Source organism: Anomaloglossus baeobatrachus, chromosome 4 (assembly GCF_048569485.1).
Source record: "Anomaloglossus baeobatrachus isolate aAnoBae1 chromosome 4, aAnoBae1.hap1, whole genome shotgun sequence".
Lineage (NCBI taxonomy): Eukaryota > Metazoa > Chordata > Amphibia > Anura > Aromobatidae > Anomaloglossus > Anomaloglossus baeobatrachus.
Window position 1 is genome coordinate 626495853 of NC_134356.1, and position 15757 is coordinate 626511609.

Here is a 15757-nt window from a genome sequence, read left to right on the forward strand (position 1 = left end):
ATTCCGCCCGCGGAGGTCGGGGGAATATATACCTTACTCTCACCGGGGACCCTTCAATAATCGGCATAAGTAGTATAGCGGCCTCCTTGCTTATGGTCGGGCAATTCCATAATTGGCCTGACTATAAGAGGGGCGCTAGAGAGCGCGTCACGTGCTCTGTCTGTCGGTCGGGAGGTATAAAGGAGGGGTGACCCCCCACTTGTTACCCCCCGATTGTGACGTACTGGTAGCCAGCGCGGGGGATTTCTGAGTGACCCCCCCGGTGGTTTGTGACACAGACCATGGGTGTATAGCTTCTGTCTCCGGAGGACACACAAAGTACTACACTAAAAAGTGTAGCTCCTCCCTCCGAGCATATACACCCCCTGGATGAACACATCTATCCAGTTCAATGCTTTGTGTTCAGGAGGTCACACACACATGCATTCTCATCTGATTTTTGATTTTTGATTTCAAAGAGTTGGAAGAAAAGCGGGTCCAACCTGGACTCCCGGCATGTCCCTTCTCACCCCACTGTGTCGGCGGTGCTGTTAAGGTTGATTTACAAGGCTGGAGCCTTACATGCCGCGCTCCTTCACCATCCCTCGGGCTCTGGCTTGAAGTGGGAGCCATCACGGTTCTCTCTGCTTTGCAGGAGACCGGTCTCCATCCGCAGCCCTTTCAGGACCCTGCCGGACGGAGCGCTCACCCCTCAGGGACCTGGCCCTGCGTCTCATAAGCTAAGTATTGAGACGTTATTGAAGGGTCCCTTGTGCATTTATTGTGGGGAGAGTGTGTTATGTCACTGTGCTGTGATTTCCGGCCGGTTCTCTGGTTTTCTCCTGAGAACCGCGCCGAGGGTGCCTGCTCGTCGGCCGCATGAGAAAATTTAGGCCCCGGCTTCGGCTGCGGCCTAGTTTCGTTTTCACTGCCCCTGCATGTCAGTCATGCAGGGGGACAGTGCGGCGCCGCCCACCGGCCGTTCAGCTCAGGGGAGGACACTCCTCTCTGAGGAGATGTTTCCCTCCCCTGTATTTCTCCTTGGCCCTCCGGTTCCCGCTCTTGGACTAAACCCCGCCCCCCCTCCTCACTCCGGCGCCATTTTATCAGCGTTTACACACTGATCGGCGCTGGCTGCTGCAGCTTTGCATCTGTCTGGGGGTCCAAGCTGTTAAATCCGGAGGGCACACAAAACGGTCTGGTAAGCTACAACCTCTGGTTGTGGACTTTATTGTACACTCTCTGGGGGTCATTCTGAAGGAGTGTGTTCTTTACTGCAGAGCCTCCACCTCAGCAGCATGTCTCTCACTAGGAGCAAGGCTGCAAGGCTTTACTCTATATGCACTGCATGTCAGCTCATACTGCATGAACCGAGCACATATCCACATTGTGATGCCTGCTCTAACATGGTGGTGCCTCAGCCTGGAGTCTCCCCAGGGGTCCCTCCGGCTGCTCAGGGCGCCTCTGCTGCTCCTACTCGCTCTGCAGAGCTCACAGAGGATTTTTCATCTGTTCCCGGACCCCGTCCTCCTAAACGGAGACGCAGGGACTCTTCTCCTTCCTCGTCCCACGGCTCTGATTCACGAGCTGAATTGCAGGGCGAGGAGGATGCCGTTACTGTGGGCTCGGATGCTACCTCTATGTACCCCATTGATTTATCTGAAGGGGATGCGGATGTTAGTGACTTGATTGCGTCCATTAATTCCGTACTGGACCTCAATCCACCAGTGTCAGAGGAACAAGCCTCTCTGGTAGAAAAACACCAGTTTACCTCGCCTAAGAGAGCAAGGAGTATGTTTTTTTAACCACTCCAGTTTTCAGGCCACTGTGACCAAGCCCAGGGCCTGTCCTGACAAACGCTTCCCAAAGCGTAGTTCTGATGAATGTTTTCCCTTTCCACCAGAGGTGGTCAAGGAGTGGGCTCATTCACCAAAGGTAGATCCTCCGGTGTCTAGAATCTCAGCCCGGACAGTTGTATCTGTGGCCGATGGCACCTCACTTAAGGATCCCACTGACCGCCAGGTTGACCTTCTGGCCAAATCTGTATATGAGGCGGCAGGGGCCTCGTTCTCCCCGTCTTTTGCAGCGGTGTGGGCTCTTAAGGCCGTCTCTGCTTCTCTGGAGGAGATGCATTCCCTCACCAGGGACTCTATGCCCGAAATGGTTGCCTTAACTTCCCAGGCTTCGGCTTTTTCATCCTATGCCATGTCTGCCATTCTGGAGGCTTCTCACCGCACGGCGGTGGCTTCCGCTAATTCCCTCGCGATCCGCAGGATCTTGTGGCTTCGAGAGTGGAAAGCAGACGCTTCTTCTAAGAAGTACCTTGCTGGGCTCCCCTTTGCTGGGTCCCGGCTGTTCGGTGAACAACTGGATGAAATTATTAAGGAAGCTACTGGCGGGAAGAGTACTTCCTTGCCACAAACTAAAACCAGGAAACCTGTCCAGGGCAGGAACCAGTCGAGGTTTCGTTCCTTTCGTTCCTCTAACTGGTCATCCTCTAAGCCCTCAGCCTCGTCCACTAACTCAGCCAAGGATCGAAAACCCAGCTGGCGCACGAAGCCGCGTCCTCAGAAGAGCGGAGGAGCCGCTGCCACTAAGGCAGCCTCCTCTTGACTATCTGGCTGCGCCAGCAACGTCCTTGGTCGGTGGCAGGCTCTCCCACTTTGGCGACGTGTGGTTCCAACACGTCTCCGATCAGTGGGTGCGGGATATCATCTCCCACGGCTACAGGATAGAATTTTCTTCCAGCCCGCCAAACAGATTTTTTCTGTCCACTCCCCCTGCTCCAAAGCCGCCGCCTTCTCTCAGGACGTGGCTTCCTTGCAGGCCAGCGGAGTAATTGTACTGGTTCCCGCCCGGGAACGGTTCAGAGGTTTCAACTCAAACCTCTTCCTAGTGCCCAAGAAGGACGGTTCCTTCCGGCCCATCCTGGATCTTAAGCTTCTCAACAAGCATGTTCAGGTGCGGCACTTTCGCATGGAATCTCTGCGATCGGTCATTGCCTCAATGACCCAAGGAGATTTTCTAGCATCCATCGACATCAGAGATGCCTATCTGCATGTGCCAATTGCAGTTTCACACCAGCGTTGGCTACGTTTTGCAATCGGAGAGGAACATTTCCAATTCGTGGCTCTCCCCTTCGGGTTAGCCACGGCCCCTCGTGTATTCACCAAGGTCATGGCAGCAGTGGTTGCGGTTCTGCACCTCCAGGGGTTGGCAGTGATTCCTTACCTGGACGACCTTCTAGTCAAGGCTTCATCCACTGCAGACTGTCAGCGGAGTGTCTCGCTCACTCTCGCCACGCTTGTTCAATTCGGGTGGCTTGTCAATCTGCCCAAGTCCACTCTGACCCCGACCCAGGAACTAACGTACCTAGGGATGCAATTCGAGACTCTGCCGGCACTTGTGAAGCTGCCCTTAGTCAAACAGCAGACCCTTCATCTGGCGGTACGCTCTCTGCTGAGGCCCCGCCGTCATTCCATCAGGCACCTCATGCAGGTGCTGGGTCAGATGGGGGCGTCAATGGAAGCGGTTCCCTTTGCTCAGTTCCATCTGCGTCCCCTGCAGCTGGACATTCTCCGCTGTTGGGACAAGCGGACCTCTTCTTTGCAAGTGGCTCTGTCGCCACAGACCAGGAGCTCTCTTCAGTGGTGGCTTCGGCCCCTCTCTCTGTCCCAGGGACGCTCCTTTCTGGCCCCGTCCTGGGTGATTCTCACCACGGATGCCAGTCTATCCGGCTGGGGAGCAGTGTTTCTCCACCACCGAGCACAGGGCACTTGGACTCCGTCCGAATCAGCCCTCTCGATCAATGTGCTGGAAATCAGCTGTGCTCCTAGCTCTCGTAGCCTTTCACCACCTGTCGGCGGGCAAGCACATTCGAGTCCAGTCAGACAACGCGACAGCAGTTGCCTACATCAATCACCAGGGCGGGACTCGCAGCCGCCTAGCAATGTTGGAGGTTCAACACATCCTTCAGTGGACGGAGGACTCCAAGTCCACCATATCCGCAGTCCACATCCCAGGCGTAGAAAACTGGGAGGCAGATTATCTCAGCCGTCAAACCGTGGACAGCGGCGAGTGGGCCCTGCATCCGGCAGTGTTCCGGTCAATCTGCCGCAAGTGGGGCACTCCGGAAGTGGATCTAATGGCATCCCGGCACAACAACAAGGTCCCGGTTTACGTGGCTCGCTCCCACGATCCTCAGGCCTTGGTGGCGGACGCGCTGGTTCAGGATTGGTCCCAGTTCCGTCTGGCCTACGTGTTTCCCCCTCTAGCTCTCTTGCCCAGAGTCCTGCGCAAGATCAGAATGGAGGGCCGTCGGGTCATAATCATTGCTCCAGACTGGCCCAGGCGAGCTTGGTACCCAGACCTGCTCCGTCTGTCCGTAGAGGTGCCGTGGCATCTCCCGGACCGCCCAGACCTTCTCTCACAAGGTCCGTTTTTCCGCCAGAATTCTGCGGCTCTCAGATTGACGGCGTGGCTCTTGAGTCCTGGATCCTGACGGCTTCAGGCATTCCTTCCGAGGTCATCTCCACTATGACTCGGGCTCGGAAGTCTTCCTCGGCCAGGATTTACCACAGGACTTGGAGAATTTTCCTGTCCTGGTGTCGCTCTTCCGGCCATGCTCCTTGGCCGTTTTCCTTGCCGACCATCCTGTCCTTTCTACAGTCCGGTCTGCAGCTGGGACTGTCCCTCAATTCCCTCAAGGGACAGGTCTCGGCTCTGTCAGTGTTGTTCCAGCGGCGTATCGCCCGACTGGCCCAGGTGCGCACCTTCATGCAGGGCGCATCTCACATCATTCCGCCTTACCGGCGGCCTCTGGATCCCTGGGACCTCAATCTGGTCCTCACGGCCTTACAGAAACCCCTCTTTGAGCCTCTTAGGGAGGTTTCTTTGTTTCGTCTTTCACAGAAAGTGGTCTTTCTGGTGGCCATAACTTCTCTCAGGAGAGTCTCTGATTTGGCTGCGCTCTCTTCGGAGTCACCCTTTTTGGTTTTTCACCAAGACAAGGTGGTTCTCCGTCCGACTCCGGACTTTCTCCCTAAGGTGGTGTCTCCTTTCCACCTTAACCAGGACATTTCATTGCCTTCCCTTTGTCCGGCCCCTGTGCATCGCTTTGAGAAAGCGTTGCATACTTTAGATTTGGTGCGGGCGCTCCGGATCTATGTGTCACGCACCGCTGCCCTTAGGCGGTGCACCTCTCTTTTTGTGCTGACCACAGGTCAACGCAAGGGTCTCTCGGCTTCTAAACCGACCCTAGCTCGTTGGATTAGGTCGGCCATATCCGATGCCTACCAATGTTCTCAGGTGCCCCCCCCGCCGGGGATTAGGGCGCACTCGACCAGAGCTGTCGGTGCCTCTTGGGCTTTCAGGCACCAGGCTACGGCTCAGCAGGTTTGTCAGGCTGCCACTTGGTCTAGTCTGCACACCTTTTCGAAGCACTACCAAGTGCATGCTCATGCTTCGGCAGATGCGAGCTTGGGCAGACGCATCCTTCAGGCGGCTGTCGCCCATTTGTGAAGTTAGGTTTTGCCTACTTCTCAGTTTCTGTTTATTTCCCACCCATGGACTGCTTTGAGACGTCCCATGGTCTGGGTCTCCCATAAGGAACGATGAAGAAAAAGAGAATTTTGTTTACTTACCGTAAATTCTTTTTCTTATAGTTCCGACATGGGAGACCCAGCACCCTCCCTGTTGCCTGTTGGCAGTTCTTGTTCCGTGTGTTTTCACCGGCTGTTGTTGTAGACAGAGGTTCCGGTTATTCCGGGTTTTACTCTATCTCTACTTGTGGGTGGATGTCCTCCTTCAGCTTTTGCACTAAACTGGCTAGATGTGTTCATGCAGGGGGTGTATATGCTTGCAGGGAGGAGCTACACTTTTTAGTGTAGTATTTTGTGTGTCCTCCGGAGGCAGAAGCTATACACCCATGGTCTGGGTCTCCCATGTCGGAACTATAAGAAAAAGAATTTACGGTAAGTAAACAAAATTCTCTTTTTTGCGGGTCAAGTTGTACTTTTAAATGAAACCATAAGTTTTACCATATGGTGTACTGGAAAATAGCAAAAAAATTCCAAGTGTGGAAAAACTGCAAAAAAAAAGTGTGATCGCACAATAGTTTTTGGGATGTTGTGTTCACTATATGGTAAAACTGATGTGTGGGTGTGATGCCTGAGGTCGGTGCGAGTTTGTAGACACCAAAGATGTATAGGTTTACTTGTATCTAAGGGGTTAAAAAAAATTCCTAAGCTTGTCCAATAAAAGTGGCGTACATTTTATGCCATATTCTGTGACCCGTAGCGTTCTCATTTTTGGGATCTATGGCTCAGTGACAGCTTATTTTTTGCGTCTCAAGCTGTCGTTTCTAATGGTACAATGGTTGCGCTACGTTTTGATCGCCTGTTATTGCATTTTGCGTAAAACTTGCGACGACCAAAAAACGTAATTTTGGTGTTTGGAATTTTTTTGCCACTACGCTGTTTACCAATCAGATTGATTTTATATTTTGATAGATCGGGCATTTCTGAACGTGGCGATACCAAATATGTGTATATTTTATTTTTTAACCCTTTAATTTTCAATGGGGTGAAAGGGGGGTGATTTGAACTTTTTAGGTTCTTCGTTTTTTTTTTTTTGTTTTTTTTTTTATTTTACTAGTCCCTCTAGGGGGCTAGAGCCATCAGCAATCCAATTGCTCTGCCATATCTGCTGATCACAGCTATACAGCTGTAAATAGCAGATATGATTACTTCCTGATTCATTCGGCTCCGGGCCGAGTGAAAACGAAAGTGACTCGTCATAGCTACAGGCGTCATCACATGACCCTGTGCTACCATGGCAACCACCGAAAGTCACGTGATCACTCACGTGACTTGTGTGGGCGGCGGTAAGTGAAAATCATGGCTGCGCGTATATACATCACACTGCCAGACTGTTGAAAACAGCTGATATGTGCGCAGATCGCTGAATCCTGCCCGCGGCAGGGGGTGGGGCTTAATGTCACACGCTCCATGACGGATATATCCGTCAAAGGTTGTGAAGGGGTAAATATGAGTGTCTGAGCAAAGGGTCTGATTACTTATGATCATGTGACATTTCAGTTTTTCTTGTTTAATAAATTTGCAAAAATTTCTACGTTTCTTTTTTTTTTGCCTTTCCTGTCAAGATGAGGGATGGGGTGCAGAGTACATTAATGAGAAAAAAAATGAACTTTTTTGAATTTACCAAATGGCTGCAATGAAACAAAGAGTGAAACATTTAAAGGGGTCTGAATTCTTTCCATACCCACTGTAAGTTTAGGGAAAAATTATCTTTGTGCTGTGTTAGCTAGTAAGTAGACAGGTAGTCAACATTGAGAGATTTAGGGGTACTTCACACACAGCGAGATCGCTACTAAGATAGCTGCTGAGTCACGGTTTTTGTGACGCAGCAGTGACCTCTTAGCGATCTCGCTGTGTGTGACACTGAGCAGCGATCTGGCCCCTGCTGTGAGATCGCTGCTCGTTACACACAGCCCTGGTTCGTTTTTTTATTGTTGCTCTCCCGCTGATAAGCACACATCGCTGTGTGTGACAGCGAGAGAGCAACAATCCTGAATGTGCAGGGAGCAGGAGCCGGCATCTGACAGCCTGCGGTAAGCTGTAACCAAGGTAAACATCGGGTAACCAAGGTGGTTACCCGATAGTTACCTTCGTTACCAGCCTACGCAGCTCTCACGCTGCCAGTGCCGACTCCTGCTCCCTGCACACGCTAAGCGGTGTGCGCTGGTAACTAAGGTAAACATCGGGTAACCATACCCGATGTTTACCTTAGTTACCAGTGTCCGCAGCTTCCAGATGCCGGCTCCGTGCAAGCGCAGCGTCGCTTGCACGTCGCTGCTGGCTGGGGGCTGGTCACTGGTCGCTGGTGAGATCTGCCTGTTTGACAGCTCACCAGCGACCATGTAGCGATGCAGCAGCGATCCTGACCAGGTCAAATCGCTGGTGGGATCGCTGCTGCGTCGCTAAAGTGTGATGGTACCCTTACAGTGGTTGATTAGTTTTAATGGCAAACTAAAAAGATAACCACAGTTCTGGAGATTATTCTGATCTCTTCATCAGGCTCCGTAAATATGGAATTCACCTTTCAGCACTGAAATAGATATAAACACTATATGGACAAAAAAGATAGGACACGCGTCTTAGTCATTGGATTGATGCACATTGTCCCTAATGTACAGTGCTGGCCAAAAGTATTGGCACCCCTGCAATTCTGTCAGAGAATACTCAGTTTCTTCCTGAAAATGATTGCAATCACAAATTCTTTGGTATTATTGTCTTCATTTATTTTACTTGCAATGAAAAAACACAAAAGAGAATGAAACGAAAATCAAATCATTGATCATTTCACACACAATTCCAAAAATGGGGCAGACAAAAGTATTGGCACCCTTAGCCTAATACTTGGTTGCACAACCTTTAGCCAAAATAACTGCAAACAACCGCTTCTGGTAACAATCAATGAGTTTCTTACAATGCTCTGCTGAAATTTTAGACCATTCTTCTATGGCAAACTGCTCCAGGTCCCTGAGATTTGAAGGTGCTTTCTCCAAACTGCCATTTTGAGATCTTTCCACAGGTGCTCTATGGGATTCAGGTCTGGACTCATTGCTGGCCACTTTAGTGGTCTCCAGTGCATTCTATCAAACCATTTTCAAGTGCTTTTTGAAGTGTGTTTTGAGCCATTGTCCTGCTGGAAGACCTATGACCTCTGAGGAAGACCCAGATTTCTCACACTGGGCCTAAAATTTATTGGTAGTCTTCAGACTTCTTTTTTTTTTATAACTGAATGTTTTATTAAGTTTTTAGAACAGATACAAAAAAAATACATGGATGCATGGATATGTCTCACAAGCTTGTTAATAACTGTACACCAGAAATCAGTATCCATATTATCCACTAATACACTGAAAACAGGGAATATGACAAGACGAACAATACAATACTAGACAGGGAAAACATAAGGGAGGGGGGATGGATTGGGGAGGGTGAGCATATCAGGCTTCCATCAAGGCCGTACTTCACTGTTATTCTTTGTTGGCCCAATAAGTATCCCAAAGTGACCAAACACTCTCAAAAAGATCTACTGTGTTATTTGACAGGGCAGATAAATACTCCATCCTTCTCACATCTTGGATCCGAGATTGGAGATCTGTAAGTGAGGGTGGATGGGCCGATCTCCAGTTACGGGCAATTAGACATCTAGCTGCTGTGGTCATGTGTAATAGTAACCGCTTCACTCTTTTCCCCAGCTGAGCAAGTGGTATATTTAATAAATAGAATTTAGGATCCAGGGGAACGCAAAGCTTAGTTACTTTATAAATAAGAGATTGCACCAACCTCCAGAAACACTGGATATTGGGGCATACCCAGAATATGTGCGGTATGTCTCCTCCTGTGGCTCCACACCTCCAACAATTGTCAGGTATAGCTGGGTTTAGTTTATGTAGTAGTGATGGGGTGTGATACCAATACATAAGTAATTTATACTGATTTTCCTTATAGACATAGCATGAAGATGTCTTAGAGGCCGTATCCCAGATCCGCTTCCACATACACAAGGGAATGGACTCACCAAGGAAATCTTCCCATTTCCTCATATATGTATGCTTTGGCTTGTCTTCGGGGCACGGAGCCATTAAAATACGATATATATCGGAGATGAGGCCTTTAGTAGAGGCCCCAGCTCTGCATAATCTCTCAAAAAGTGTAGGGATAGAGACTTCTAATGAGGTAAAAAGGGAGTGCATCAGGTGTCTAACTTGTAAATACCGATATTGGGAATTGCCTGGGAGATTAAATTTAGCAGCTATGGTGGCGTATGGGAGAAGGACTCTGGAGTGTGCGTCTACTATGTCAGCAAAGCAAAAGACTTTCCTGTCAAACCACGTTTTAGTCGCTGTACCCTGCATACCGTCCGGCATTCTGGGATTAAAAAGAAAAGAAGTCAATGGAGAGTGTTCAGATTTAAGTGGAAACTTCTTGACACAACAGTCCCATATCCTCTTCGTAAAGGCTATAGGGCCCAGAGTATTTGGGTCAGGCTTATTAGATGAGGTGCCCCAAAGGTAAGAGTTAGGGTGTATTGGGGCGAGCCATAGCTTCTCTATTTCCATCCATCTAGAGAAGGCACTGCGATTAGACCATGCAGGGATGTGGCGTAAGTGTGCTGCCCAATAGTACTTAGTAATATCAGGGACCCCCAGGCCTCCTCTCAGTTTACTGTCAAATAATGTTGTTTTCTTGATTCTATGTCTCTTATGGGCCCAAACAAATTGAAGTATACTAGACTGAATGTTGCGCAATTCTTTGTATGGTACACACACCGGAAGGGTCTCAAACCGGTAAAGGAGCTTTGGCAGAACAGACATTTTGACTGCAGAGATTCTTCCAAACAGAGACAATGGGAGCTTATTCCAATTGAGCAGGAGCCTTTTTATCTCAGTAAATAAACTAGGATAGTTCTGCTGATACAAAAGCTTATACTTAGATGTTAATTGTATCCCAAGGTATGTCAAGGATATGTTTTTCCATTTATAGTTGTAGTTTCCCTGTAAGGAGGAGACCCGCACCTGTGGAATATTAAGAGGCAGAGCTTCCGTTTTGTTCTGATTGACCTTATACCCTGACAACCTTCCAAATTGTAGTAACAAGGAATGCAAATTCGGGAGGGTGATATGTGGTTGGGACAAGATCAATAGGACATCATCCGCATATAGAGATAGCTTAAACTCCTTATCTCGTACCATTACTCCATGTATATTAGGGTCATTGCGAATAGCAGCAGCCAATGGTTCAATACACATGACAAAAAGAAGGGGGGACAAAGGGCATCCCTGACGAGTGCCGTTGTGTATTTGAAAGGGTTGAGATGTGGCATAAGGAAGCTTGACCGAAGCTGAGGGGCACGAATATAGACTTTTCAGGGCAGTAATAAATGGACCTGAAATTTCAAATTGATGCAATGTTTCGAACATGAATGGCCACCCCAGACGGTCAAACGCCTTCTCCGCATCCAAACTAAGAAGGAGTGCTTCACTCTCTGTCTTATTAACAACCTCTACTAAGTCAATGATCTTCCTAGTATTGTCCCCTCCCTGTCTACATGGGACAAAACCCACCTGGTCTCTTTATGTATTAGGTGAGGAAGTAGAACTGAAAGGCGTAGAGCTAGTAGTTTAGTGAAGATTTTCAAATCAGCATTAAGGAGTGCTATGGGCCTATAGTTGGCACATTCCATAGCATCCTTCCCAGGTTTGGATATAAGCGTAATATATGAATGTAACATACTTGTGGGTATAGGGGAGCCCGTGAGGAAGCTATTAAATAATTTAACTAAATAGGGGGTAAGTCGATCCGCAAATGCCTTGTAGTAGAAGTATGTCAGGCCGTCTGGACCCGGTGATTTTCCATTAGGAAGTAATTTAAGCACCTCTCCTACCTCTTCACACGTGATTTCTTTATTCAGTGTGTTTACAGCATTCTTAGTAAGGGTAGGCAGCTTACACTGCTCAAGAAAGGAGTGGATTAGCTTCCTCTGTTTTCCTGGGTCTGTAGGAAGGGTGCTGGGCAAAGAATACAATCTTGACAAATAATCCTGAAAAATCTTCGCAACTTTAGTGGGGTCATATAACGTATTCCCTCCCGAATCTCTCAAGGCATAAACGGATGAGTTCCCCCTCTCCTCCCTAAGTTGGCGGGCTAAAAGAGAGTGAGATTTATTTCCTTTGTCATAGTATTTATGCCTGCTATAAAGTAGTAATTTTTCTGTTATATTGACCTCTAGGTCCTTCAGTTGGGCACGAGTCTTTACTATACCTCTAAGGGTACGTATTGATGGGTTAAGGGTCATCCTATTTTCTAAGTCTCTGAGACTTTTAAGGAGCTGATCTCTCTGATATAGTCTATCTTTTTTGATGCGGGAGCTTAAAGCTATGCATCGCCCTCTAAAGACGGCCTTATGGGCTTCCCAGATAGTAGAAAAATTGGGCACTGACCCCTCATTGTTCTCAAAGTATTCCATCAATCCTGCTTCCAGTTTGTCTCTGTAGGAAGTTCTCTTGAGGAGGGACTCATTGAGCCTCCAGTGGCAGACTCTTGTACGTTGGGTTGTCTGATCTAGGGTGAGAGTCATTGGCGCGTGGTCTGACCACGTTATTGCACTAATATCCACTTTGCTCGTCCATCTAAGGGCCTGAATGTTGCCAAAGAAGAAATCGATCCTGGTGTGTGTACCATGAGGGGGAGAGTAGAAGGTAAAGGTTTTTTCTGAGGGATGTTTAACTCGCCACAAATCAAATAAGGCAAACCTGCGGATCAGTCTTCGAAAGGCAGCTGTCAATTTACGTTGAGACGGGCTCGACAATTGATTGTTAATGGTCAACCTGTCTAAAGAGTCAGAGAAAATAGTGTTAAAATCTCCACCCACTATCCACACTGAGGGGGGAAGGCGTGTTAATTTGAGGAATACCCGGTTCAAAAAAAGGATCTGGGAGGTGTTAGGGGCATAAATGTTACACAAAAGGATTGGAACTTCCTTATATGTCCCTTGTAGGATAAGGTATCTACCCTGTGGGTCTGCCAGGGAGGTAGTAACTTGAATGGGACAGGTCCTTGATATCAAGATCGCCACACCGGCTTTTTTCCTTTCCTGAGAGGCTAAAAAAATCGTAGGGTAAAGGTGTTTGGCGAAATTGCAGTTCCCGTTGAGATTCAAGTGCGTTTCCTGCAAGAAAACCACATCAGCTCGCTGGGTCCGCATCTCACCTAATGCCATTCGCCTCTTAATGTTTGAGTTTAAACCCTTAACATTTAGTGTTAAAATTTTAACCATATTTTAAGTTATAGTGGTATAAAGCAAAATTAGCATTACATACAAAGGCTAACCGGGTATTGCCCATCTCAAACTTGCCTGACGGCCCATGATGGATGGCTCTCAATGGGGTACAAAAGATTCCCTCACCACAATCAGGGTAAACACATAAGGAATGGTAAAAGACAATGACAAAACACATAACATATAAAGCATAACATTTACATGTCATAAATGTTACCGGTGAGGAGTGAAGCCGCAGGCAAAAGCCTTCACCTCCGCTTCCGTCCTCCCCGGTCAGGGTCAAAGAAGAAAAAATTGGCATAATTTAAAACTTTACCAATATCTAAACCCTAACCTCCTATACCAACTCTTCCGTAGGAGGAACCAGGGTAACTCTATCCCTTAAAGGGAGTTTGTGGCTATGGACACACTGCTATCACAGTCAGTGTCTAAAGCTAGATTCTAAACATCTAAGAGAGGGGAGTATTCAGTTCTCACCGCCCTAGTAGCAAACCAATGCAAATGATATGAGGAATCGTAACCAGATATATCAATATCAGAAAAGAAAAAAGAAAGTGAACAACTAGTTATGAAAGAAAAGACCAACCAAAGTCCTTATAATAAATCAGGGAGGGCATGAAGCCACCCCCCAAGGGGGGGACTACAGCCTGAAACCAGAGACTCAAACTCAAGGCTCCTATTCCTAGAAGAAAGAAAAAATAAAATTGTCGTCTCAGGTCGGAGGCGGTCGTGCCTTAGGCCGTGATGAGGGAGAACCCCCCTTAGAGTCCACTTGTTGCCAGATCGGACGGGGTGGATTGGATGGCATCTCTAATTCCCAGTCTACCAGGGAGGGCGAAGGGATTCCCAGGTCAGTGCAGAAGGCTGGGAGGTCCTGAGTAGAGCGTAGTACAGCCGTACGACCATCTTTTGAGGCTATGAGGGCAAACGGGAACCCCCAGCGGTATCGGATGCCCTTATCTTTTAGGGATGCAAGTAGTGGCTGCAGATGTCTCCTTTTCTGTAAGGTGATCCAAGATAGATCAGGGAATAATTGGATCCGAGTCCCTTTATATTCAATTCTCTCCGAAGTGCGGGCTTTGGCCATGATAGACTCTTTTAGTTGGAAGTCATGGACACAGCAAATAATGTCACGAGAGTAATTTTGAGGCCCCCTGGGGTGTAATGCTCTATGTGCTCTGTCCAATTTTATCCTTTGAGTTGTAGGGCGCTCCAGTACAGTGTTGAATATGGTTTCAAGTATGGCATGGACGTCTTCATTACCTGTAGCCTCAGGGACGCCTCTCACTCGGATATTATTACGGCGCCCTCTGTTGTCTAGGTCCTCCAGATGTTTGTTAGTTTCACTCAGAGCCCGAGCATAAGAGGTCACGTTCTTTTGTAATTTGATGATGTACTGTCTAGTGGTATCGTGATCCCTTTCCACCGAGTCCACTCTATCTGCTAGTAGCCCAACATCTTGGCGGATTGAGTTAATCTCTGACTTACAGGTTTCTTTTACTTCCGAGATCAGGGATCTGAAGTCTTCCTTGGTAGGAAGGAGATCCAGATACTTTTTTAATTTTCTGTGATCAAAATGGTGTTCCATATCTCCCGGCTCAGATTCTGATGGGGAGTCGCGTGACCCTCCTCCGTCTTCCTGTTGAGACACCAAAGCAGACAGCGAAAGCGTAGAGTCTAGGTCCATATCCACGGAACCCGACCGCGTAGTTTTATTTTTCGCTTGATTGCTTTTATGGGTTGATTGTTGTCGTGACTTTGGTGGCATGGGGTCACTCACAGCACAGTCTCTTTTAGTAAGAAACTTGTCTAGAGGGGTCACAAACGACTGCCCCCCTTTCAATCTATATGACCAGCTTGGACCTCTTCTCCTCCTCACCCCAGCCAGATCGTCACCTGGTCTGTACAATATATTATGTCGCCTTTCAATATTGTTTATAGATGTAAGACCGTTAAAGTTATAGTTGTTCACTTATGTCCTCTATCTGGGAGGTAAGACAAGCCCCCCTCTACTCAGACATTATACAGGGGTGTACATCTCTTTCATGGCTCCGTTCTGTGAAAATCTCTTTGCAGCAAGCTATTATTCCAATGTCCACAAGATGGCAGCAGAGTACAGTGCAGAAAGTGAGGGATTTTTCTATATAGAGAAAAGGCAGGCTCTGAAAAGACAATTCTGCAGCACTGCCCCGAATTTTCTTCCTTCTCCCTTCTTTACCTATATCATGGAAGAGGGAACCGTAGCACCCCTCTTCCTGTACTGCCACAGGATCAGACTTGAGTCAGGGGTTAACTCTTCAGATGTTATAAGGGCACTGGATGTTATCAGATCTCAGGGCTTGCTTTCTTCTCTGGAGGTCTTAGCTTTCCCTCTTCCCCCTCCCCTCCAGGGAAACCAGCCTCAGACTCCTCCACACCCGTGTACAGCCCCTGTGCTTCTTATCAGAGCAATGCGACTCGTGCTGTGGGGGTGAGGGTTAATTTACAGCCCTAGTGGGTAATGGTGCTCTAGTGCGTGGCACTGGCTTTAGAGCCAGGGGGTGTATGCGTCCTAGGACCAGCCAGTTACCCGGCTGGTTGTCGCCCCTATGCACGGGGGATTTCCACTCACCAGCCTCCTCTCTCTTGCCCTTCACTGCCTGCCTCCAGCCGGCTCTCTCTCAGGCCCGACAGTCACCAGGCGGCTCCCCCTCACTGTGTCCGGCTCGTGCTCCACTCCCCTCCAGCGTCTCTCCCTCCTCCAGGCCGGGTAAGTGTCTGCTTCTCCTCCGCTTTGGGGCTTCTGGGTATCCCTTCCTCCCTTGTGTTCTTCCCGGATTTTCAAGCCTCTGCTCCCTCTTCACCCGTCGGCTCTCCTTCCTCTGGGCGGTTTTCACCGCGCTCCTGGTCTCAGCGTCTGCAGCGTGGT